Raw genomic sequence first — 18,849 nt, 5'->3', positions numbered from 1 at the left:
GGCTCAAAGATTGCTGATTCCCAGGTGACAGCGGTCGAGTTCGAAGAATACAAGCAAAACGCAGATCCGAGTGACTTGCTGCGATCGAAGAAACCCGCCACAGAGTCTGCATTTCAGTCGTCCGGTGAGACGAAGCCTGTTCACATTCACCCGACCGACCCCGATGCAGCTCCGACCCACATCTCCACAACACTCGACCCGAAATAGGAAGAAGCGCTCATCCAGTTCCTCCGTGAGAACTGGGACATTTTTGCATGGAAGCCCGCTGACATGCCAGGTGTTCCCAGGGGACTGGCTGAGCATCGCCTAAGAGTCGACTCATCTGCAAAACCAGTCAAAGAGCATCTTCGGCGGTCCGCCGTCCAGAAGAGAAAAGCCATTGGTGAGGAAGTGGCTCGACTGTTGGCGGCAGGATTTATCCGAGAGATATACCACTCCGAGTGGCTCGCTAATGTCGTCATGGTTCCTAAGAAGGACAAATCACTCCGAATGTGCATTGATTTCAAGCACATCAACCGGGCCTGCCCGAAAGATCATTTTCCTCTCCCTCGCATAGATCAAATTGTTGACTCGACCGCGGGATGCGAGAGACTGTCTTTTCTAGACGCCTACTCCGGGTACCACCAGATCCGTCTGTATGGACCCGACGAGGTAAAAACAGCTTTCATCACTCCATTCGGGTGCTTCTGCTATATCACCATGCCATTCGGCCTCAAGAATGCCGGAGCCACATTTATGCGAATGATTCAGAAGTGTCTACTCACTCAAATCAGTCGGAATGTGGAAGCGTATATGGATGATATCGTCGTCAAGTCACGAAAAGGTTCCGACCTGCTCGCTGACCTCGCCGAAACATTTGCCAACCTCCGAAGGTATGATATCAAGCTCAATCCATCAAAGTGCACATTTGGAGTTCCTGGTGGCAAGTTACTCGGTTTTCTCGTTTCCGAACGAGGAATCGACGCTAATCCAGAGAAGATCGGCACTATTCTCCGAATGAAACGCCCTGTGCGAGTGCACGATGTCCAGAAGCTTACTGGATGCTTGGCCGCATTAAGTCGATTCATCTCACGACTCGGTGAAAAGGCATTGCCTCTTTACCGACTGATGAAGAAGGCAGACAAGTTCGAGTGGACTCCAGAAGCTGATGCAGCGTTTGCCGAGCTAAAAGCTCTGCTCTCCACCCAGCCGGTGCTTGCTGCTCCAATCAGCAAAGAGCCTCTGTTGCTCTATATCGCAGCCACAGGACAAGTCGTCAGTACTGTGCTTACGGTCGAGCGGGAAGAAGAAGGAAAAGCTCTCAAAGTTCAGCGCCCAGTGTATTATTTGTCTGAAGTCTTGACTCCATCCAAGCAGAGATATCCTCATTATCAGAAGCTTGTGTATGGAATATACATGACCACAAAGAAGGTTGCTCATTATTTCTCTGATCACTCCATCACAGTCGTCAGCGACGCTCCACTATCAGAGATTTTGCACAACAGAGATGCAACTGGTCGAGTGGCTAAATGGGCGATTGAACTTCTTCCCCTTGATATCAAGTTTGAGGCAAAGAAAGCCATTAAGTCCCAGGCAATAGCAGATTTCCTCGCCGAGTGGATTGAACAGCAGCAGCCGACTGAAGTTCACTCGGAGCATTGGACCATGTTCTTTGATGGCTCTAAGATGTTGAATGGTTCCGGTGCTGGGGTTGTCCTGGTTTCCCCCAGAGGAGATAAGCTCAGATATGTGCTCCGGATTCACTTTGATTCCTCCAACAATGAGGCAGAATATGAGGCCCTCTTATATGGGTTGCGCATGGCCATTTCACTCGGCGTCCGTCGCCTGATGGTCTATGGCGACTCGGATTTAGTGGTCAACCAAGTGATGAAGGAGTGGGATGTGAGAAGCCCAGCCATGACTGGATACTGCAGTGCAGTGAGGAAGCTGGAAAAGAAGTTCGAGGGGTTGGAGCTCCATCATATACCCCGACTGAAAAATCAAGCAGCTGATGATCTAGCAAAGATAGGTTCCAAGAGAGAAGCCATTCCGAGTGGTGTGTTCTTGGAGCATATACACACTCCGTCAGTCAAAGAAGATCCTTTCACCGAAGAAGCTCCACAGCCCAAGAGTGCCACAGATCCGACTGAGGTTGAAGTCCCAGCAGTAGTCGACTTGGTTATGGAGATCTTGGTGGTCATTCCCGATTGGACAGTTCCATATATCGCATATATCCTGAGAAAAGAGCTCCCGGAGGATGAGGAAGAGGCTCGACAGATCGTCCGTCGATCTAAGGCCTTTACCGTAATCAAAGGACAGTTATACAGAGAAAGCGCGACTGGAGTTGGTCAGAAGTGCATAACGCCAGAAGAAGGTCGAATCATCCTTAATGATATTCACTCGGGACCTGCGGTCATCATGCGTCCTCTCGGACTATCGTGGCCAAAGCATACCGAGCCGGATTTTACTGGCCAAAGGCGAATGAGATGGCAAAGGAGATAGTAGATAAGTGCGAGGGATGTCAGTTTTACTCGAATATGTCGCACAAGCCTGCATCAGCCCTGAAGACCATTCCACTCGTCTGGCCTTTCGCAGTATGGGGGTTGGACATGGTCGGTCCTTTGAGAACAGGGCGAAGTGGCTTCACGCATGTGCTGGTGGCAGTCGACAAGTTCACCAAGTGGATTGAGGCTAAACCAATCAAGAACCTTGACGCCGGTACTGCTGTTAGCTTCATCAGGGAACTAATATTCAGATATGGAGTCCCTCACAGCATCATTACGGATAATGGGTCGAACTTTGACTCGGAGGAATTCAGAGATTTCTGTAACTCTCAAGGCACACGAGTCGACTACGCTTCAGTCGCCCATCCGCAGTCGAATGGACAAGCGGAGCGAGCCAATGGCCTGATTCTCAAGGGATTGAAACCCCGACTGATGCGTGATCTCAAGCATGCAGCTGGAGCTTGGGTCGACGAACTTCCCTCAGTGCTTTGGGGACTGCGGACCACACCTAATCGGTCGACCGGAAGAACTCCATTCTTCTTGGTCTACGGAGCTGAAGCAGTCTTGCCGAGTGATCTTCTCCACAATGCTCCTCGAGTTGAAATCTACAACGAAGCAGAAGCTGAACAAGCGCGGCAGGACGCAGTCGACCTTTTAGAGGAAGAAAGGGAGATGGCTCTGATCCGGTCGACCATCTACCAACAAGATTTGCGTCGTTTCCACGCCAGAAATGTGAGAGGTCGAGCCTTCCAAGAAGGAGATTTAGTTCTCCGAGTGGATCAGAAGAAACAACACAAGCTTGCTCCTTCTTGGGAAGGACCCTTCATCGTCACCAAAGTTCTTCACAACGGGGCGTACCGTCTTTACAACGTCGAGCATAATATCGACGAGCCCCGAGCTTGGAACGCGGAACTACTCCGCCCATTTTACACTTAAGTTTTATCACTCGGATGAGTTGCAATAAAGTACTTCTGTAGTTCATGGACCTCAAAATAATAGTGTCATAGTTCCTCCATAATTTTTGTCACTTTTTATTTTGTCCAATAAAATCCCCCCTCAGTGGGTGACTTAGCCGCGAATCCGTTCCGCCTAATTTGTAAAAAATCCTACCGAGTGGTGAGCCAGACTCCCACTCGGAGGCTTAGCTGCGAATCCGTTTCGCCTAAGTTATCAAAAATCCTACCGAGTGGTAAGCCAGACTTCCACTCGGAGGCTTAGCTGCAGTCCAAGTACTCGCCTAAGTTATGAAAATCCTACCGAGTGGTAAGCCAGACTTCCACTCGGGGGCTTAGCTGCAGTCCAAGTACTCGCCTAAGTTATCGAAATCCTACCGAGTGAAGAGCAAACCTCCCACTCGGGGGCTTAGCTGCAGTCCAAGTACTCGCCTAAGTTACCGAAATCCTACCGAGTGAAGAGCAAACCTCTCACTCGGGGGCTTAGCTGCAGCCCAGTGCTCGCCTAAGTTATGAAAATCCTACCGAGTGGTAAGCCAGACTCTCACTCGGGGGCTTAGCTGCAGCCCAGTGCTCGCCTAAGTTATGAAAATCCTACCGAGTGGTAAGCCAGACTTCCACTCAGAGGCTTAGCTGCAGTCCAAGTACTCGCCTAAGTTATCAAAATCCCACCGAGTGAAGAGCAAACCTCTCACTCGGGGGCTTAGCTGCAGTCCAAGTACTCGCCTAAGTTATCAAAATCCCACCGAGTGAAGAGCAAACCTCCCACTCGGGGGCTTAGCTGCAGTCCAAGTACTCGCCTAAGTTATGAAAATCCTACCGAGTGGTAAGCCAAACTTCCACTCGGAGGCTTAGCTGTAGTCTAAGTACTCGCCTAAGTTATCAAAATCCCACCGAGTGAAGAGCAAACCTCTCACTCGGGGGCTTAGCTGCAGCCCAGTGCTCGCCTAAGATATAAAAATCCTACCGAGTGAAGAGCAAACCTCTCACTCGGGGGCTTAGCTGCAGCCCTGTGCTCGCCTAAGTTATCAAAATCCTACCGAGTGAAGAGCAAACCTCTCACTCGGGGGCTTAGCTGCAGCCCAGTGCTCGCCTAAGTGGACTAAGGAATAAGTCGACTGCAGTAAGCGTCTTGCTTTGGGCCTGCAAAGACATTTTCGAGCCAAAAGCAATCTTATTCAAACACCAAGTTCAAGTTGGGATCGATACCAAAAGGAACCGAAAGTGATCAGGCACTAGACCTGTTAAAGTTTATCGGTTACAACTCCACTCGGCATACCGAGGCAAATTTAAAGCGTCGAGCTTAGAAGAAGTTTTTTACCCCTCCTGTGGAGGGCTGGAAGGTGCAACAAACTCATCAAGATCAATTCCATCCGCGATCCGAGTGGCAGCCGCAAGGAAAGTTTCCATAAAGGACCTGAAGTCGTGTTTCTTGGTGTTGGCTACCCGGAGGGCCGCCAGCTTCTCTTCTCGCGCATCTTTGCAGTGAACTCGGGCCAGACACAGAGCAACATCTGCACCAAACCGAGCCGAGGACATTTTCCACTCCTGCACTCGACCAGGGATCGTGTTCAAGCGAGCGATCAGCGACTCGAGGTCATTCTGAAGTGTCTCCCCGGGCCAGAGCATCGAGTCGATGCGAGATGTGGCGACCTTCAGCCTTGCAAGATAGTCCACGACAGCTGCAACTCGGGACTCCAGTCGGAAAACATTCATGGCAACTTCGTCGTTCACCGGAGAATTGACGGGGTCGAGGTTTGGTTCCAGCCGGCTAGTTTCTTCTTCAAAGTTTTGACAAAATTCTGCAAGGACGATCACCGAGTCAAGACGATGGTCGAATGGAAAAACCACGATTGGAAATGATTACCGAGCATAGAGGTTTACCTTCAAGCATAAGGAACAGCTTCTTGGCAAGACCACTCAGGAAGGCCTCCAGATCATTTTTCTTCCCAGTCAACTTACTGACTTGGTCGGTCAGGGCAGCTTTATCAGTTTTCAGTCGACTGACTTCCTTGTTGGCGATCCCAAGAGCAGCTTTCAGATTGGTATTGTCTTGTTCAAGCTTGGTGACTGAAGCTAACTTCTCGTCAGCAAGCTTGATCTTCTCAGCTAATTCAAGGTCTTTTTTCTGTTGGGCCTCCCTTACCTTACCTGCAAGTTACAGCAAGATCAGATTTTGAAACAAACGAAGGGAAAAAGCAGTCGTCAAGGTCTCACCAAACATACCTTCGGTCTCCTCCTTTGCCTTCATCAGATTCTCCTGAACCAGCTTCAAATTCAGCTCGAGCTGAATGTGCTTGTTTTCCAGCTCAGAGTAGCGAGCCACAAGATCACAGGAGTTCTGCGAAGAACCAATCGACTAAATGTCAAATATAATTCACTTCCGAGTGAAAAAGGAAAAATTACACGTTTCTAAGACTACAGCCGAATACAAGCATTCGACCGTAGTCTCGGGGACTACACCCAGTGGGTGCACTCAGCGTGCCCCCACTAATCCTATCGAAGATAGAGTCGACCAGTCGACCTAAAAAAATAAAAATAAAATAAAAAATATGATGTATTCTTTAAAAGACTGTAATCGACCGCAAGCAGTCGACCACAGTCTCGGGGGCTACACCCAGTGGGTGCACTCAGCGTGCCCCCACTAATCCTATTGAAGACAGAGTCGACCAGTCGACCGGCTTTCGAAATCCATTCGCCATAGTCGAATGACGGAAAGACTGAAATTATAAAGCCTAAGGCCGACTGCCAGCAGTCGACCTTAGCCTTGGGGACTACACCCAGCGGGTGCACTCAGCGTGCCCCCACTAACACGGAGTCTAAATCGACACACCCAGTGGGTGACTACCGTAGATGTTGGAAAGAAAAGTTTATGATAGCATATCCTAACAGAACAGGCGATGGTCGACTGACCTGAACATTGATTTGAAGGGCGGAACTGGCGTCGTAAGCTGCTTGGCTCGCATCCCGGATGGTCCTTAACTGCTCCATCATGATCCCTGCCTGGCGTATCGCCTCCTTCGCGGCGCCAGCTTGGTCCTCTGGGACGTGGTGCGTCGTGAAGAGGGAGGGCTGCTGAGCACTCGTCAGTGGATCTGCGAAGGACACAGTGTGTCGAGTGATGTTCTCCTCCTCCGCAACCAGAGTCTCAGGCGCCGTCACATCCTGGGGCACCCTGCTGGCAGACGTTTTCCTACTCCTTCTGTGCTTCAGCGGTTCCTCATCTTCATCATCATCTGGGAGAGTGATAACAACATTGGGTGGAGCTACAGAGAAGAATCAGGATTATAGATCATAAGTCAGTCGACTAAAAACGTCGTTAAGAGTATAGTACCTGGTTTTGAGGTTGCTGCGTCCTCCATCTCATGGTCATCAGCCCGGGCTGAGGTCTCGGAAGTAGCAGCACTGCAACTCCAAAGAATCAGTCGACTAACCCCAGCGCCAGCCAGAGATAAAGTTCGTACAAAATAAGAAGACTTAAGCACCACGATTACCCTGATATGGTGGGGATGGACACCTTCATCTTCGGCAGGAGTTTGGTCGGCTTTGACGGAACCACCCTGGGCTGCTTCGACGCCTTTTCAGTCGGCGCCGGAGAGGTGGTCCGAGGGCGCTTGGTCGACTGTGCAACGGTCGCAACCCCCTTGCCACGTTCAGTCGCAGGGTCGTGGACAAGCTTTGACCGCCTTTCCGAGCGCGGTGGTACGACCTCCTCCTCCTCTTCTTCCTCGTCTTCAGCATCATCTTCATCACCGTCATCGTCGTCATCGTCATCATCGTCCTCGGCAGCGTCCGAGTCCCACTCCTCCTCCTGGCTCTCGCCCCCACTCGCTTCACCCTCCTCAGTCGGAGCCTGTGCTCCATTGGGCATCGAGTACAGCTCAGTGAGGGCCTGATAGACATCAAGACAAAGATCAATCGACCGATTGGCAGAATAAACAGAAATGAATATGACAAGAACACAGTGGGGAGCAGAGCAGGCATACCTTGTTTGGATCACTGTGGTGGTCGAGTGGAGGAATCCTTCTGGCTCCGCGTGGGTTATCCTTGTTTTCGGTAACGGCGGCCATCCACCTTTCCAGAGTGACATCGTCGACTGCTTCTGGATGGACCCGAGTCTCGTCCTCAGTCCCACAGTACAACCACATGCAATGGCTCCGGAACTGAAGGGGCTGGATACGACGCCTAAGGAAAACCTCCAGGAGATCCATGCCCGTCACTCCCTCCCGAACCAACTGTACTATGCGCTCCATCAACATCTTCACGTCATCTTTCTCCTCCGAAATCAACTTCAGAGAGGAGGGCTTGTTCACTCGGTCCATGGTAAACTGAGGGAGTCCACTCGACTGCCCCGGCGTCGACTGATCCTGGCAGTAGAACCAGGTCGACTGCCAGCCTCTGACTGACTCGGGAAAAGTCATGGCTGGGAAGGTGCTCTTATTCCTCACCTGGATCCCCAGGCCCCCACACATTTGGACAACTCGGGTTCTTTCGTCGCCTGGGCTCGCCTTCTTCACGGTCTGAGAGCGACACGTGAATATATGCTTGAACAAGCCCCAGTGCGGTCGACAGCCCAGAAACCCTCACACATGGACACGAACGCGGCAAGATAGGCGATAGAATTTGGGGTAAAGTGGTGGAGTTGCGCTCCAAAGAAGTTCAAGAAACCACGGAAGAAAATACTCGGCGGGAAAGAAAATCCGCGGTCGACATGGGTAGCCAGAAGCACGCACTCACCCTCCTCCGGCTGGGGCTGCCATTCTTTCCCCGGAAGCCTTGCAGCTCCATGAGGGATCAGGCCCTCGTTGGCCATGTCGAGGAGGTCCTTCTTCGTGATGGTCGACTGGATCCAATCTCCCTGGACCCAGCCTTTCGGCAGGCGGGATCTAGACGAAGACCCGCCGCGGCTGGTGGATCTCCCCTTCGCCTTCTCCGTCGCCGACGCCTTCTTCGCGCGTTCCAGCGCCGCCGTCTTCTCCTTGGCCATGGTTGCCGGTGAAACGCGCGAGGAGAAGTTGTGCGGAGGCGAGAGCGAGCGCGTTGGGCGGAGACGAAGGGGGCAGAGAAAGAGAATGCTGAGGCACTGTTCAAAAAACCCTCGCCGGGCGCATTTATAAGGTCCCTTCCGAGTGGATGATAGGTGGGCCCGGTCGATCTAATCATATCCTGGAACAGTTATGCAGGCGGGATACGTGGCGAAGAAAGTGGCGCGGGGATCGAGGCGTCTATGTCCCGTCCCATCCGAACGCCGCGGTCCGCTCCGCTTCGCGCGTTTCCCCAAATTTCCATCCCGCGGAATCCACGAACGGCAGATCGATCTGTCAGGCGCGGGATTTCCTGCGATCCATCGCTCGGAAATCGTCGAAGCCCGAAAGATCACTCGACGAAAGAAAAGAATGGATCGAGTCGACCGAAGACAGGTTGCTCACTATCAACGAAGAGATTCTTTGGTCCAGAACAACGCACGACCAGTGTGCAAAGGTTAATCGGAAACAACATCAGCTCCTTCCTCACTCGAAGCCTCAATCCATTCGGGGGCTAATGATGGAGTCATGTACCTAGGGTAGGGTCACAGACCTGATCTAAATACCCTGCCCAAGGACACCCTTAGAAGAGGTCACCTTCCAGTCGACCAACGAGGGACTCACTCGACTGACTTGAAGGACTCGACCACGAAGACTCACTCGACTACCAGGAGGTCAAAAGGCACTCTGCACTGCAACGGCCTGTAGTTAAGTAGACTTTATGGTAGTTAAGACACTTTATGTGGGACGTTACCAGTAACGCCCCGGACTTAATGTCCCTTAAACCCTTCATTACGTGGGCTGGCTGGGGTCCTGGCGCACTCTATATAAGCCACCCCCCTCCACAGGCAGAAGGGTTCGGCACCCTGTAACTCATATACACGCAATCCACTCGACCGCCTCTGGGCTCCGAGACGTAGGGCTTTTACTTCTTCCGAGAAGGGCCTGAACTCGTACATCTCTTGTGTTTACAACCTCTCCATAGCTAGGACCTTGCCTCTCTATACCTACCCCCCACTCTACTGTCAGACTTAGAACCACGACAACGAGCTTAACGAGCCGAACTATCGAGCACTCATTAAGCTCACGAGCTACGAGCTTTTGGTCCAGCCCTAAGTAGTACGTACGGAGGCCGAGGCGGTACGTAGCTAGCTATGTGTCTGACATTCTGGCTGGCTCGATCGCGCGCGTGATGCCATCTTGACTTCTTGTCCGACGGCATGGCATCCGCATCCGCGCCCGTCCCGGCCACCTCGCCGTCTAGAGCTGCGGCCTGGTGCGAGCGAGCAAGGCAGAGCGGAACGCAAACCAGCGGAGGACGTCCGTCCGTCCGTCCGTCTGTTGTTGTCCCCGCGCGGCGCGCGCGCAGCAGGACCACGACCACCGCAAAGGGTCACGGTTCGGACGTCGTCGCCGGCAAACGGGTGGCGCCTGGCACCGGTCGATCGATCGCACAAACGCTTCATCACAGAGGGACCCGGGCTCTAGTGCGAACTCGATATGGAGTGAGAAAAGCACCCGTCTCTGTGCCTTGCTTAATTAATTGCTTCTTCAAGATCAACCAGCTGCTTTCAGCGATCGAACCGACATCGAGGGCCTGTTCAGCTGGGAGGTTTTACCTTGTTGCCGAAGAGTAATGCTACACGTATAAACGAGTTATAAGGTTTTACAAAGAGAGTTAATTTGATTGGTCAATAGATGGGAGGCGACCCACGAATAACGCTACACGAACAAAAGAGTTACAAGGTTTTACAAAGAGGGTTAATTTGATTGGTCAATAGGTAAGGAACACGGCCCATCCCCCTGAAAAACAGGGGGGGGGCAAGTTTGTGATTGGTTACTAGATGAAAATAGCCTGTAAAATCCTGTAATCTTTTGTACGTCTAGCATTTTTGGGCGGCCCACCCCCTGAAAACCAGGGGGGCAAGTTTGTGATTGGTTAGTAGATAAAAAAATCCTAGCCAGCGTGTAATTGCGTGCAACTCTTTGTATGTTTAGCATTATTGCTTGCAGAAAGAGCCAGGTTTTAAATGATCAGATGCAGATTTTGCATGCTCAGTAACAGCATGTACAGCCGGACTTGGCAATCCAACCACTCAAACACCCACGGACACGCGTACAATGACCAGTCACGTCTCAAAAAATGTATTGCACATCCGGATACCTCAAATCCATATTATTACATGCAACGTGAGACGTAATCTAAGTGGAGCTCGCCCGGGTCCGCTCCTCGCTCGCCCAGCTCCGCCCTGGCCATGTCTGGCGGCCGTTTGCACTCCTCAGAGTGATGTTCCGGTTGCCGGTAAGGTAGAGTAGGGCATGGGACACGAGCGGCTCACGAGACTCAAACCGCCGTCGTCTCCCATGCCCTACTCTTCCTCGTCAGAGCCTGGAACCCAAACGGTACCGGTGGACGTCAGATCGATGGCGGATCCGTCTTGGGACGAGCTGCGGACGTCGACGACGATGCGGTGGAGGCACCCGAACTGATGCGCCATACGAGGCGCCGATGTCCACCGCTGCGAGGGCTGCCGCCGCCTCCCACGTCCGGTGCCTTGCACGGCGGGCACGCCGTGCCATGGCATAGCCGGACAAGGCCCATGGTGCGTCCCCATGCTCGGCGCGCCAACGGAGGGGTTACGTGTCTAGACGCCAGACGGACCGCACGGCCTCCGGCAAGGCAGCTACGGCTGGTCTAGCACCGGATCCATGCGCCATTTGGACGGACACAATGGATTCCCGACTGAAGGAGTCCGAGCGCTGCCATGCACGGGCCTCCTCCCGGGTGCGGTAGAGCGCAAGTCGGACGACCATCTCCTCCTCGGGGCCGCGTGGGATGAGTTCGGGGTCGGATCTGAAGGTGAAGGACTCGTATCCGCTGCCCGCCATGCCGAAGACGGACAGAAGGAGTCGGAGACGAGTTTGAGTGGCAGAGGGGAGTGAAGTGGCTAGGGTTTGGTCCGAAGAGCGGATTGGGAGGAATTTATGTGGCATCAGATGGGCCAGCGTGGGCCAGGACTGACGTAGTAGGCATGCTCGGGCGCCCACATATCCATCCCATATTTGGGCTGGATATGAGGGGTGCGGGTCAGTCTGGGCGTTTGAGGGTCGTTTGAGGGGGGCGTATGGGTCAAAAAATCGTGACCGAGCAGTGACCGGACGGCCCTGCGGGCGTATGAGGCGGGTTTGACGCGCCCGGCTGTAGATCTACTAACATGTACATTGGGACCTCCTCCTATTGGTTAAATGCTTGAATTTTCTTGAAGCGTTAGATCTTCATTCAACGTCCACCAATAGACCGCGTGTTGTTCTTCTTCTTACTCTTCAGTGTCGTCAACCGACGCTGGCCTAACCCCCCCACTCCCACTTCCCACGGCCACCAGCACTATCGTGCTCGCCTCGGCCTCCTTTGTGTTGGGGAACGTAGTAATTTCAAAAAAATTCTTACGCACACGCAAGATCATGGTGATGCATAGCAACGAGAGGGGAGAGTGTTGTCTACGTACCCTCGTAGACCGAAAGCGAATGCGTTAGAACAACGTGGTTGATGTAGTCGTACGTCTTCACGGCCCGACCGATAAAGCACAGAAACTACGACACCTCCGAGTTCTAGCACACGTTCAGCTCGATGACGTCCCTCGAACTCCGATCCAGCCGAGTGTCGAGGGAGAGTTCCATCAGCACGACAGCGTGGTGGCGATCTTGATGTTCCACCGTCGCAGGGCTTCGCCTAAGCACCGCTACGATACTATCGAGGTGGACTAGGGTGGAAGGGGGCACCGCAAACGGCTAAGAGATCCAAGGGATCAATTATTGTTGTTGCCGTGCCTAGAGGTGCCCCCCTGCCCCCGTATATAAAGGATCAAGGGGGAGGGGGCGGCCGGCCAGGAGGAGGCGCGCCAAGGAGGAGTCCTACTCCCACCGGGAGTAGGATTCCCGCCCTTCCAAGTAGTAGGAGTAGGAGTCAAGGAAAGGATCAAGGGGGAGGGGGCGGTCGGCCAGGAGGAGGCGCGCCAAGGAGGAGTCCTACTCCCACCGGGAGTAGGATTCCCCCCCTTCCAAGTAGTAGGAGTAGGAGTCAAGGAAAGGGGGAAGAGAAGAGAAGGAAGGAGGGGGTGCAGCCCCTCCCCCTAGTCCAATTCGGACTAGGCCTTGGGGGGGCGCCCAGCCTCTCCTCTCTCTTTCCCCTAAAGCCCAATAAGGCCCATATACTCCCCGGCGAATTCCCGTAACTCTCCGGTACTCCGAAAAATACCTGAATCACTCGGAACCTTTCCAAACTCCGAATATATTCGTCCAATATATCGATCTTTATGTCTCGACCATTTCGAGACTCCTCGTCATGTTCCCGATCTCATCCGGGACTCCGAACTCCTTCGGTACATCAAAACTCATAAACTCATAATAATATAACTCTCATCAAAACCTTAATTGTGCGGACCCTACGGGTTCGAGAACAATGTAGACATGACCGAAACACGTTTCCGGTCAATAACCAATAGCGGAACCTGAATGCTCATATTGGCTCCCACGTATTCTAAGAAGATCTTTATCGGTCAAACTGCATAACAACATACATTGTTCCCTTTGTCATCGGTATGTTACTTTCCCGAGATTCGATCGTCGGTATCCAATACCTAGTTCAATCTCGTTACCGGCAAGTCTCTTTACTCGTTACATAACGCATCATTCCGTAACTAACTCATTAGCTACATTGCTTGCAAGGCTTATAGTGATGTGCATTACCGAGAGGGCCCAGAGATACCTCTCCGACAATCGGAGTGACAAATCCTAATCTCGAAATACGCCAACCCAACATGTACCTTCGGAGACACCTGTAGAGCTCCTTTATAATCACCCAGTTACGTTGTGACGTTTGGTAGCACACAAAGTGTTCCTCCGGTAAACGGGAGTTGCATAATCTCATAGTCATAGGAACATGTATAGGTCATGAAGAAAGCAAGAGCAACATACTAAATGATCAAGTGCTAAGCTAACGGAATGGGTCAAGTCAATCACATCATTCTTCTAATGATGTGATCCCGTTAATCAAATGACAAGTCATGTCTATGGTTAGGAAACTTAACCATCTTTGATTAACGAGCTAGTCAAGTAGAGGCATACTAGTGACACTATGTTTGTCTATGTATTCACACATGTATTATGTTTCCGGTTAATACAATTCTAGCATGAATAATAAACATTTATCATGAAATAAGGAAATAAATAATAACTTTATTATTGCCTCTAGGGCATATTTCCTTCAGTCTCCCACTTGCACTAGAGTCAATAATCTAGTTCACATCGCCATGTGATTTAACACCAATATTCACATCTGTATGTGATTGATACCCATAGTTCACATCGTCATGTGATCAACACCCAAAGGGTTTACTAGAGTCAATAATCTAGTTCACATTATTATGTGATTAACACCCAAAGAGTACTAAGGTATGGTCATGTTTTGCTTATGAGAGAAGTTTAGTCAACGGGTCTGTTATATTCAGAGCCGTATGTATTTTGCAAATATTCTATGTCCACAATGCTCTGCACGGAGCTACTCTAGCTAATTGCTCCCACTTTCAATATGTATCCAGATTGAGACTTAGAGTCATCTGGATTGGTGTAAAAGCTTGCATCGTTGTAACTTCTACGACGAGCTCTTTTATCACTTCCATTATTGAGAAATATTTCCTTAGTCCTCATTAAGGATATTCTTGACCGCTGTCCAGTGATCTACTCTTAGATCAAAATTGTACTCCCTTGCCAAACTCAAAGCAAGGTATACAATAGGTCTGGTACACAACATAGCATACTTTATAGAACCTATGACTGAGGTATTGGGAATGACTTTTCATTCTCTTTCTATTTTCTGCCATAGTCAGGTTTTGAGTCTTACTCAACTTCACACCTTGCAACACAGCCAAGAACTCCTTCTTTGTCTATTCCGTTTTGAACTATTTCAAAATCTTGTCAAGGTATGTACTCATTGAAAATCTTATCAAGCGTCTTGATCTATCTCAATAGATCTTGATGCTTAATATGTAAGCAGCTTCACCGAGGTCTTTCATTGAAAAAACTCTTATTCAAGTATCCTTTTATGCTATCCAGAAATTCTATATCATTTCCAAACAACAATATGTCATCTACATATAGTATTTAGAAATGCTACAGAGCTCCCACTCACTTTCTTGTAAATACAGGCTTCTCCAAAAGTCTGTATAAAACCATATGCTTTGATCAACTCATCAAAGTGTATATTCCAACTCTGAGATGCTTGCCCCAGTCCATAGATGGATCGCTGGAGCATGCACACTTTGTTAGCACCTTTAGGATTGACAAAACCTTCTGGTTGTATCATATACAACTCTTCTTTAATAAATCCATTAAGGAATGCAGTTTTGACATCCATTTGCCAGATTTCATAAAATGTGGCAATTGCTAACATGATTTGGACAGACTTAAGCATCGATACGAGTGAGAAAATCTCATCATATTCAACACCTTGAATTTGTCGGAAAAAAATGCGACAAGTCGAGCTTTGTAGATAGTAATACTACTATCAGCGTATGTCTTCCTCTTGAAGATCCATTTATTCTTAATGACTCACTGATCATCGGGCAAGTCAATCAAAGTCCATACTTTTTTCTCATACATGGATCCCATCTCAGATTTCATGGCCTCAAACCATTTCACGGAATCTGGGCTCATCATCGCTTCCTCATAGTTCGTAGGTTTATCATGATCTAGTAACATGACTTCCAGAATAGGATTACCATACCACACTGGCACGGACCGTACTCTGAAATACCTACGAGGTTCTGTAGTAACTTGATTTGAAGTTTCATGATCATCATCATTAGCTTCCTCGCTAATCGGTGTAGTAATCACTAGAACTGATTTCTGTGATGAACAACTTTCCAATTTGGGAGAAGGTATAATTACCTCATCAAGTTCTACTTTCCTCCCACTCACTTCTTTTGAGAGAAACTCCTTCTCTAGAAAGGATCCATTCTTAGCAATGAATGTTTTGCCTTTGGATCTGTGATAGAAGGTGTACCCAACAGTTTGCTTTGGGTATTCTATGAAGACGCACTTCTACGATTTGGGTTCGAGCTTATCAGGTTGAAAACCTTTTTCATATAAGCATCACAACTCCAAACTTTAAGAAACGACAGCTTAGGTTTACTGCTAAACCATAGTTCATACGGTGTCGTCTCAACGGATTTAGATGGTGCCCTATTAAACGTGAATGCAGTTGCCTCTAATGCATAACCCCAAAACGATAGTGGTAAACCGATAAGAGACATCATAGATTGCACCATATCTAGTAAAGTACAATTACGACGTTCGGACACACCATTACATTGTGGTGTTTCAGGTGGCGTGAGTTGCGAAACTATTTCACATGGTTTCAAATGAAGACCAAACTCGTAACTCAAATATTCGTCTCCACGATCAGATCACAGAAACTTTATTTTCTTGTTACGATGATTTTTCCACTTCACTATGAAATTCTTTAAACTTTTCAACTATTTCAAACTTATGTTTCATCAAGTAGATATACGCATATCTGCTCAAATCATCTGTGAAGGTCAGAAAATAACGATACTTGCCACGAGCATCAACACTCATTGGATCGCATACATCGGTATGTATTATTTCCAACAAGTCAGCAGCTCGTTCCATTGTTTCGGAGAACAGAGTTTTAGTCATCTTGCCCAAAAGGCACGGTTCACAAGCATCAAATGATTCATAACCAAGTGATTCCAAAAGTCCATCTTTATGTAGTTTCTGCATGCGCTTTACACCGATATGACCCAAACGGCAGTGTCACAAATAAGTTGCACTATCATTATCAACTTTGCATCTTTTGGCATCAATATTATGAATATGTGTATTACTACGATCGAGATCCAACAAACTATTTTCATTGGGTGTATGACCATCGAAGGTTTTATTCATGTAAGCAGAACAACAATTATTCTTTGATTTTAAATGAATAACCGTATCGCAATAAACATGATTAAATCATATTCATGCTCAACGCAAACGCCAAATAACATTTATTTAGGTTTTATACTAATCCCGAAAGTATAGGGAGTGTGCGATGATGATCATATCAATCTTGGAACCACTTCCAATACACATCATCACTTCACCCTCAACTAGTCTCTGTTTATTCTGTAACTCCTGTTTCGAGTTACTAATTTTTAGCAACCGAACAACTATCAAATACTCAGGGGCTACTATAAACACTAGTAAGGTACACATCAATAACCTCTATATCAAATATACCCTTGTTCACTTTGCCATCCTTCTTATCCACCAAATATTCAGGGCATTTCCGCTTCCAGTGACCATTTCCTTTGCAGTGTAAGCACTCGGTTTCGGGCTTTGGTCCAGCTTTGGGCTTCTTCGTGGGAGTGACAACTTGCTTGTCATTCTACTTGAAGTTCCCTTTCTTTCCCTTTGCCCTTTTCTTGAAACTAGTGGTCTTGTTAATCATCAACACTTGATGCTCTTTCTTGATTTCTACCTTCGTCGATTTCAGCATCACGAAGAGCTCGGGAATCGTTTTCGTCATCCCTTGCATTATAGTTCATCACGAAGTTTCAGTAACTTGGTGATGGTGACTAGAGAACTCTTCCAATCACTATCTTATCTAGAAGATTAACTCCCACTTGATTCAAGCGATTGTAGTACTCAGACAATCTAAGTACTTGCTCACTAGTTGAGCAATTCTCCTCCATCTTTTAGGCGAAGTATTTGTCAAAGGTCTCATACCTCTTGACACGGGCATGAGTTTGAAATACCAATTTCATCTCTTGAAACATCTTATATGTTCCATGACGTTTCAAAAAACGTTTTTGTAGTCCCGGTTCTAAGCCATAAAGCATGGTGCACAAAACTATCAAGTAGTCATCATATTGAGCTAGCCAAACGTTCATAATGTTTGCATCTGCTCCTGCAATAGGTCTATCACCTAGCGGTGCATAATGGACATAATTCTTCTGTGCAGCAATGAGGATAAACCTCAGATCACGGACCAAGTCCACATCATTGCTACTAACATTTTTCAACTTAGTTTTCTCTAGGAACACATATAAAACATAGGGAAGCAACAATGTGAGCTATTGATCTACAATATAATTTGCAAAATACTACCAGGACTAAATTCATGATAAATTAAAGTTCAATTAATCATATTACTTAAGAACTCTCACTTAGACAGACATCTCTCTAGTCATCTAAGTGATCACGTGATCCAAATTAACTAAACCATGTCTGATCATCACGTGAGATGGAATAGTTTCAATGGTGAACATCACTATGTTGATCATATCTACTATATGATTCACGTTCGACCTTTCGGTCTCCGTGTTCCGAGGCCATATCTGTATATGCTAGGCTCGTCAAGTTTAACCTGAGTATTCCACGTGTGCAACTGTTTTGCACCCATTGTATTTGAACGTAGAGCTTATCACACCCGATCATCACGTGGTGTCTCAGCACAAAGAACTTACGCAACGGTGCATACTAAGGGAGAACACTTCTTGATAATTTAGTGAGAGATCATCTTAAAATGCTACCGTCAAACAAAACAGAATAAGATGTATAACAGATAAACGTCATATGCAATCAAAATATGTGACATGATATGGCCATGATCATCTTGCGCCTTTGATCTCCATCTCCAAAGTACTGTCATGATCTCTATCGTCACCGGCACGACACCATGATCTTCATCATCTTGATCTATATCAATGTGTCATCACATGGTTGTCTCGCCAGCTATTGCTCTTGCAACTATTGCTATCGCATAGCGATAAAGTAAAGCAATTATTTGGCACTTGCATCTTATGCAACAAAGAGACAACCATAGGGCTTTTGCCAGTTGCCGATAACTTCAACAAAACATAATCATCTCATACAACAACTTATATCTCATCACGTCTTGACCATATCACATCACAACATGCCCTGCAAAAACAAGTTAGACGTCCTCTACTTTGTTGTTGCAAATTTTACGTGGCTGCTATGGGCTGAGCAAGAACTATTCTTACCTACGCATCAAAACCACAACGATAGTTCGTCAAGTTAGTGATGTTTTAACCTTCTCAAGGATCGGGCGTAGCCACACTCGGTTCAACTAAAGTTGGAGAAACTAACACCCGCTAGTCACCTGTGTGCAAAGCACGGTGGTAAAACCAGTCTCGCGTACGCGCACGCGTAATATCGGTCCGGGCCGCTTCATCCAACAATACCGCCGAACCAAAGTATGACATGCTGGTAAGCAGTATGACTTGTATCGCTCACAACTCACTTGTGTTCTACTCATGCATATAACATCTACGCATAAAACCTAGGCTCTGATACCATTGTTGG

This window comes from Triticum aestivum, chromosome 6B (genome assembly GCF_018294505.1).
Source record: "Triticum aestivum cultivar Chinese Spring chromosome 6B, IWGSC CS RefSeq v2.1, whole genome shotgun sequence".
In the NCBI taxonomy this organism is placed as follows: domain Eukaryota; kingdom Viridiplantae; phylum Streptophyta; class Magnoliopsida; order Poales; family Poaceae; genus Triticum; species Triticum aestivum.
Note: the sequence above shows the minus strand (reverse complement) of the source record.